Source organism: Prionailurus viverrinus, chromosome A1 (assembly GCF_022837055.1).
Source record: "Prionailurus viverrinus isolate Anna chromosome A1, UM_Priviv_1.0, whole genome shotgun sequence".
NCBI classification, from domain to species: domain Eukaryota; kingdom Metazoa; phylum Chordata; class Mammalia; order Carnivora; family Felidae; genus Prionailurus; species Prionailurus viverrinus.
The window spans coordinates 85377827-85385000 of record NC_062561.1 but is presented as its reverse complement, the minus strand read 5'-3'; the positions used below and the strand labels follow the sequence as shown (position 1 = coordinate 85385000).

Sequence of the window (7174 nt, the reverse complement as noted above, 5' to 3'; positions counted from 1 at the left end):
TGGTAGCTAAGAAGTAAAAACAACCTAAATATATATCAACAGACAAATTGAAAAAGAAAATAATAAGGAAATTCTTTCATATGTGACAATATGTATGAACCTGGAGAACATATGCAAAATGAAATAATTCATTGACAAAAGAACAAATACTGTATAATTGCAATTATATGCAGTATCTAAAATTGTCTAACTCATATAACAGCAGAATTGTGGTTGTCAGTGGCTGGAGGAAGGGAACATGATGGCTCTTCAACAGATATAAAGTTTCAGTTATACAAGATGAACTAGACCTTTGCTGTACAACAGTATGCCTGAAGTTAACAATGTTGTATTTTGCACTTAGAAATTTGTTGACAGTGTAAATCTTATGTTATGTGTTCTTATTACAATGAAAGAGACCCTTTTATGAGGGTGAAAAGACAGTTATGGACTTGGAGGAAATATGTATAAACTACACACCTGACAAAGGACTATAGCAAAATATATAACAGACTTTTTTTTCTTAAAGAGAGAAAGAAGGTGCTATTAGGGAAGGGGCAGAGGGAGAGGGAGAGAATTAATCTTAAGCAGATTCCATGCCAAATGGGGAGCCCGATGTCAGGCTTTATCTCATGACCATGAAATCATGACCTGAGCTGAAATCAAAAGTCAAACCCTTAACTGACTGAGCTACCCAGGAGACCAATATATAACAGATTTTTAATTCAATAGTAATAATCTAATTAGAAACCAAACAAAAGACATGAACAGGCATTTTACTAAAGAAGATTCATAGATGCAAACAAACACATGAAAAAATGTGCAACACCATTAGCTACTATATAAATGTAAATTAAAACCACAAGATATACTTCACACCTACAAGAAGAACTAAAAGAATTAGTAGTGACAACAAATGATGGAAAGATGGTAGAAAATTCAGATATCTCACACATTTGCTTGAGGGATATAAAATGGCATAGCCATTCTGGAATTATCATCCTTCAATTGCACTTTTGAGTATGTATCTTAGACAATAAAGACTTATGTTTACACAAGAAAACCCATAAGTACTCACAGCAGCTTTAATTCTAATGGCCAAAACTAACCTAAATTTTCTTCAACAGGTGAATAGTTAAACTGTGATACATCCATAGCATGGATTACTACTTAGCAATTAAAGTAAATTAGTGACTTATATAATGTACAACTTGAATAGATCTCAAAGGAATAATACTAGATGGGGAAAAAAGCAAATATCATACAGTCACACAATATATTACCCAATGCATACAACGTTACTGAAATAACAAAACTACAGAGATGGAAAACAGATTAGTGGGTCAGGGGCTACAGAAGAGAAGAGAATGAGGTAGCTGTTACTATTTAAGAAAAGTAGCATGAGGGATTCCTGTTCTGGAATTATTTTGTCTCTTGCCTATGTTGGTGGTCACACAAATTTACACATGGGTAAAATTGCATATAATGTACAAACATAGAAATTAATGGATATAAAACTGGTGAAATGTGAATAAAGTCAGTGAATCACATCAATTCCTGACTGTAATTGGGGGAAAGTGTGTGAAGCATAAATGGGATCATTCTGTGTTATTTTTCATAACTGCATGTAAATACATATCTTAAAATTTAATGTTAAAAAACGTAGTTAAGGGCTATACATAGCACTTGTTATTTTTTCAAAGAATGGAAAATAAAAATATGATTTTTCCACAGTATGAAGTCTGTGACTTCATAGTGACATAAATGAATCACTATGAGAAGGAAGGAAAAAAAGAAGAAAGAAAAGGAGAGAAGGAAGGAAAGAACAAAGGAAGGAGGAAGGGAGGGAAGGAGGGAGTGAGAAAGGAAGGAAGGAAGAAAGGAAGGAAGGTAAAGGGAAGGAGGGAGTGAGGAAGGAAGGAAGGAAGGAAGGAAGGAAGGATGGAAAGGGTGGAGGGAGTAAGGAAGAAAGAAGGGAAGAAGGAAGGGAGGAAGAAAGAGATGGAGGGAGGAAGGAAGGAAAACCAAGCTCCTGTATAGGATAATTCCAAATAATTAATGTAGATAGTCCACCCCTCAAAAAAGGTGAACATTAGCCTGCCTCCCACCTTGAATGTGAACTGCACTTAGTGACTTGTTTTCAAAGAGTAGGACATATAACAGGGAAGGGGGGAGTAACTTTACAGTGGAGAAATCTTACAAGCACTATCAGCCAAGTGACCAAGTGATCATCAGTGATAAGTCATGTAGACATCATGTACCCCTAGCATGACATGACAAGAGCACTTTACATCTGCAATCTTCTTTCCCAAAACCTATAATGTTAGTCTAATGAGGAGAAAAACATCAGGCAAAAAATAATTGAGGGATGTGCTAAAAACACCTGTCAGTACTCCTCAAAATGGTCAAGGCTTTAAAAACAAGGACTGAATCACTCTCACAGCCTAGAGGAGCCTAAGGAGACATGCTGACTAAATATAATGTGATCTCCTTAAAAAAAATCTGAAAAAAGATAAGTACATTATGGAAAATGGGTGAAATCTGAGTAAAGTATAGATTTTAGTTAATATTAATGTACAAATCTTGGTTCTTAGTTTTACTAAAGAACCAATGTTTGTTCCATAGTAATGTATGATGTTAACAATATAGAAAACTGAATGAAGGATGTATGGAAATTCTGTACTATTTGTCAACTGCTCTATAAATCTGGAACTGTTCAAAAAATAAAAAGTTTATTTTAAAATATTATTAACGTTTTAAAAGTATCTAGTTTGATGAATCATTTGATTTTCTTTTGAATCAGGGATCTATTTGGGTCCATTTGTAAGAGGAAAATATATTAAAAAGTAGCGTGATAGGATCGGGTGGCTAAAAGTACTTGATTGAAGCTCAAATGTGGCCGTATTAGCAGTAACAAAGGTGACTGTAGGGTTAGTAAAGAGAGAAAAAGTATGTGGAAAGAAATAAATTCTCTCCAAACAATTTCCTCATATTCTTTTTTAAAAAAATTTAATGTTTATTTATTTTTGAGAGACAAAGCATGAGCAGGGGAGGGGCAGAGAGAGAGGGAGACACAGAATCTGAAACAAGCTCCAGGCTGATCTGTCAGAACAGAGCCTGATGTAGGGCTCAAACTCAGGAGCCACCATGAGATCACGACCTGAGTCAAAGTGGGCGACTTAACTGACTGAGCCACCCAGGTACCCCTAGATTCTTTCATTTTAACAAGGTTTAGTGAATTCATTTTTTTCCACTTTTAATTTAAAGCATATAGTATAGCATTCATTGATTTAATGAAATGTAAGAATAAACCTACCAGGAATAGGAAACGAAAGGAAAACTGAGGCAAAATCCTAGGCTTTCCAGAGTTTAAAATCTTGTTATTAACTGTAAGAGCATGTTAAGAGACCAGTAACAATACAATGTAGGTAATAAGCCAAAAGATATATATCATAATTAACTAAGAAAAATATGTTGTTATCCACTGTGGACATAAAAGAAGACTTTGCTAGAGAGGTCAAACTTAAATCTGACCTTGAAGAAAATGGAAAATGTAGCTATGAAGATAAGGTAAAGGAGATGATTCTAGAAAGGGGAAATAGTTTTAGAGTGTTAGTTCTGGGAATACAAAGTAAGGAGAAAATAAGAGATGTTAGAAAGGAAAAAAAATCAATAACTTGTTTAATGGTTGTATGGGATTAATGACTAAAAGACAAAGAGAATTATAAATTGGACCTCTGGGAAAATAATAGAAGTGATGACAAAAAAAAAAAAAAAGAATCTAAGCCTGTTCTAATAGATAGTTTTGAAAAACTCTAATTATATCATGGGGAGAAGATTGCTACATTTGAATACCACAGCTCTTAATGAGAAACTGGAAGGGCTGTCATGAAGCTGCAGTGTTTGGTCTGAGAAGACATTCCACACTAAACCCCAGGGCACTGAGGAATTAGGCAGATCCCAGCTCTGCTCACAAAGCAACAGGCTGAGGAGAGACAGCTTATCAAGTCCTACAGAGTTACTTGTTTTTTTCCTACTAAAATAGTTTATGTTTTCTTCTTTAACAATACATTCAATATTAATTGGCAATAGGAATTTTGAACATTTTATATTTTCTAAGAAATTTTAATGACTGAACAAAAATTACAAGGTAAGCACCTTGATAGAGGAAGTAACTCAATTTTTCTGGATTGTGAAAATAGGTTTATGCTAACACATATTTATCAATAGTGTTTGTAAGGCTCAACTTGGGAAATGGATAATTTGCTCAGAAATAGGACAGTGTTATTTGACTGTGACCTGATACTTTATTTATATCATTTCTCAAGTGGACATAATAATGTCAAGCCCCCTTCTATATATTTCAACAAAATAAAATGCTGGAAAGTGCTTTAAAGCCTATAAGGGATCATAAGTCAAAATAAAGCAATAATTTCTGGTAGAAAAATGTTTGTGCTAAAAACATTTACTTGGTCCATGCACAATATCTAGTATTCCATCCCTAAGCTGATGATGTATTTAACTCATTTTCACTGAATGCAACATGAAGGATCTAAAGAGAAAAGGTGGAATGTGGCAAAGACAGTTCCTTGCATCATAAATCTCACGGTTTAAGGGACAAGGCATACGTTAAAATATATAATCACAGACAATGATGAAATTTAGGTTTCAGCCCAGGCTATAATGAATAGAATTTGTAAGGAAATTTTATAATAGAATTTAGCCAAGCTTATGGATACCCAAAAGCTTCAGGAAACAGCACTTGAGCTAGGAATCAGAAAGTGTGTAACACAGCACTGAAGTCACAGAACCCTGCTTTGCTTTTCTGAGAAGTTAGACAACTTTGAAACATCTAGCCATTCTGAAAATTCAGTTCCTCGCCATCTGATGACTCTATATCAAGCACAGACAACCCACTGGTTACACCAAGACTCACTCCAAGGCAGGAGAAAGTAAGATGCATGATGGCAAGTTTTGTCATTATTATTATTATTACTATTATTTTTTTTTATCTTAAACTATCTCCATATCTAAAAGCAGGCTAACTCATCAAGTCAATCAAACACCCAGTGACAGAAGGCAGGTCTGATTCGCATGTGATCAATTGATTTGAAGGCGATCAACATAGAAGGCTGTAATAAAGTATGGATATATGAAAACAGATGCCTATTTCTGGCAGTACCAACCCACAGAGGCTTTCTCATTCTTCACAAGAAGTTTGAGGCTCTTAGTGTGAGCAAAGGGAGAACAGACTTGGATATTTTTGTTGTCATAATTTCTGCATCCAAAAGTCGTTACTATTTTTGGTGAGCAAATCAAAATGAAGTATCTGGAAAGAAGCAGTGAATTGAAATCAAATTGCACAAGTATTAGAAAAGTAATCAATGACCTAATATTTGAACACACTGTTTCTAAGGAGAGGGTACTGGGTGGATGTGGGCAACAGATTCTTTTAGTCCTTTTTGTAATTAACAAGGGAAACTTGGATCTCCCTCTTACAGTTGGCATACATACATACATACACACATATATACACAGCTTTCAGAAGAGGGGAGTATCCTAACAATTTAGAAATGATATTTTCAAGAATGTCATGAGTGAATGTCACAGTTTTCCAAGGAGATAATAGAATAGGATATTGGAGTCTATTTTACTACATGTTACTTAGGTAGGTTTTTAAATCATGATTTAGTAAATTCTATCAAGCTTTTGTAACTAATGCAAAAGGCATATCATTTTTTAAAAATTAATCTGTTCTAATTGGTGAACTAACTTTAGAAATACTCTGATATTAATCTTGCCTTACATTAAATTCAGGTAATTATGTTTTTTTTAATACACAATTAGGGTCAATTTACTCCTTTTAAAAATAATTTGGAAACTTTTTGCAAGAATACAATTTCTCTTTCTTGTACTATCATCGCCAGGTTTTTGTAATAAGGTTATAGGAGTCCCATACAAAGAGATGGGTGTGTTCCCTTTTGTTATAGACTCAGCAAGAGTTGTATAGATATTTAGAGTGTTTTATAGATATCTAGAAAGAGGATTAAATAGAGCTAAGATAATCTAAAAAGGATAAAGTTAGTAAACTTGAAAGAAAGGAGACCTAAAGTTTTTCTCTGCACCCATCAGTGGCATAACAGCTGTAGCTAGAGGTTAAAGACAGTACAAATTCTATAAGAGCAAGAACTCTACAAGCTCATATAGAAATAAAACTTTCTCCCTCATTAATACATAATCTGAATTTACTATAAACCATGTAAATACAATGAGTAGTTTCCCTGGAAAGAAAATCAGACCAATTAGATAAAAAACTTAAATAACCATAAATGTGTGTAACACAAAGCACAGGCCTAATGATCAATTTTCTCCTAAATTATAATGTCCCCTAAGTGCCCAGAGCCAAAAGGCTTGACTAAAGTAGAAGTATTTTAAAATTTTGAAAAATCCTTCTATAAATTAAATTAACAGTGATTTTTTTTCATGGGAAAACAAAATCTATAATTTTTCCTCAAAAATATTATTGGGACATGTGGGTGGCTCAGTCAGTTAAGTGTGGGACTTTGGCTCAGGTCATGATCTCACTGTTGGTGAGTTCAAGTCCCACATCTGGCTCTCTGCTGTCAACACAGAGCCTACATTGGATCCTGTGTCCCAGTCTCTGTCTCCATCCTTCCCTCTCTTGTACTCACTCTCTCTCTCTCAAAAATATACTACATATATATTATATATATATATAATATTTTGTATGTATTTATATAATATATATATTTATATTTTATATTATATATAAATATAATTTATATTAAGGAAATCACTGAAAAGATGAGAATGGAAATAGCATAATTTTCTAAAGTTATGAAAAACTGGACAATGGGCAGTTGGAAATTGTGACTTATCAACACATCATCATATTTTACAATTGTAAGAAAAAAACAACTATATTTATCCAAAGTTTCTTTTAATATAGTAAAATAAGTCTCATAAAATAAAATTAATGGAATGCATTATAATACATACACTCTGGTTTCTAGAAGTACATTAGGGCATGGATAAGTAATGTAGACAGAAATATTAAAAACTGATTCAAGTCATCATGGATGATTATTTTCATATTTGCCATTGTTATTACAATATTATTCTTAAACTTTAATAAGAAAATGCTTCATTTCTATGATATAAAAAAAAAATCTCT

The 7174-nt window shown here is 33.4% G+C and overlaps 1 protein-coding gene across 1 annotated transcript in view; it reads left to right on the top strand.

Moving 5' to 3' along the window:
* The window catches only part of LOC125163884 (olfactory receptor 2M5-like), a 47598-nt gene that overhangs the window by 28574 nt on the left and 11850 nt on the right, over positions 1 to 7174 (top strand). The window lies entirely within an intron of this gene.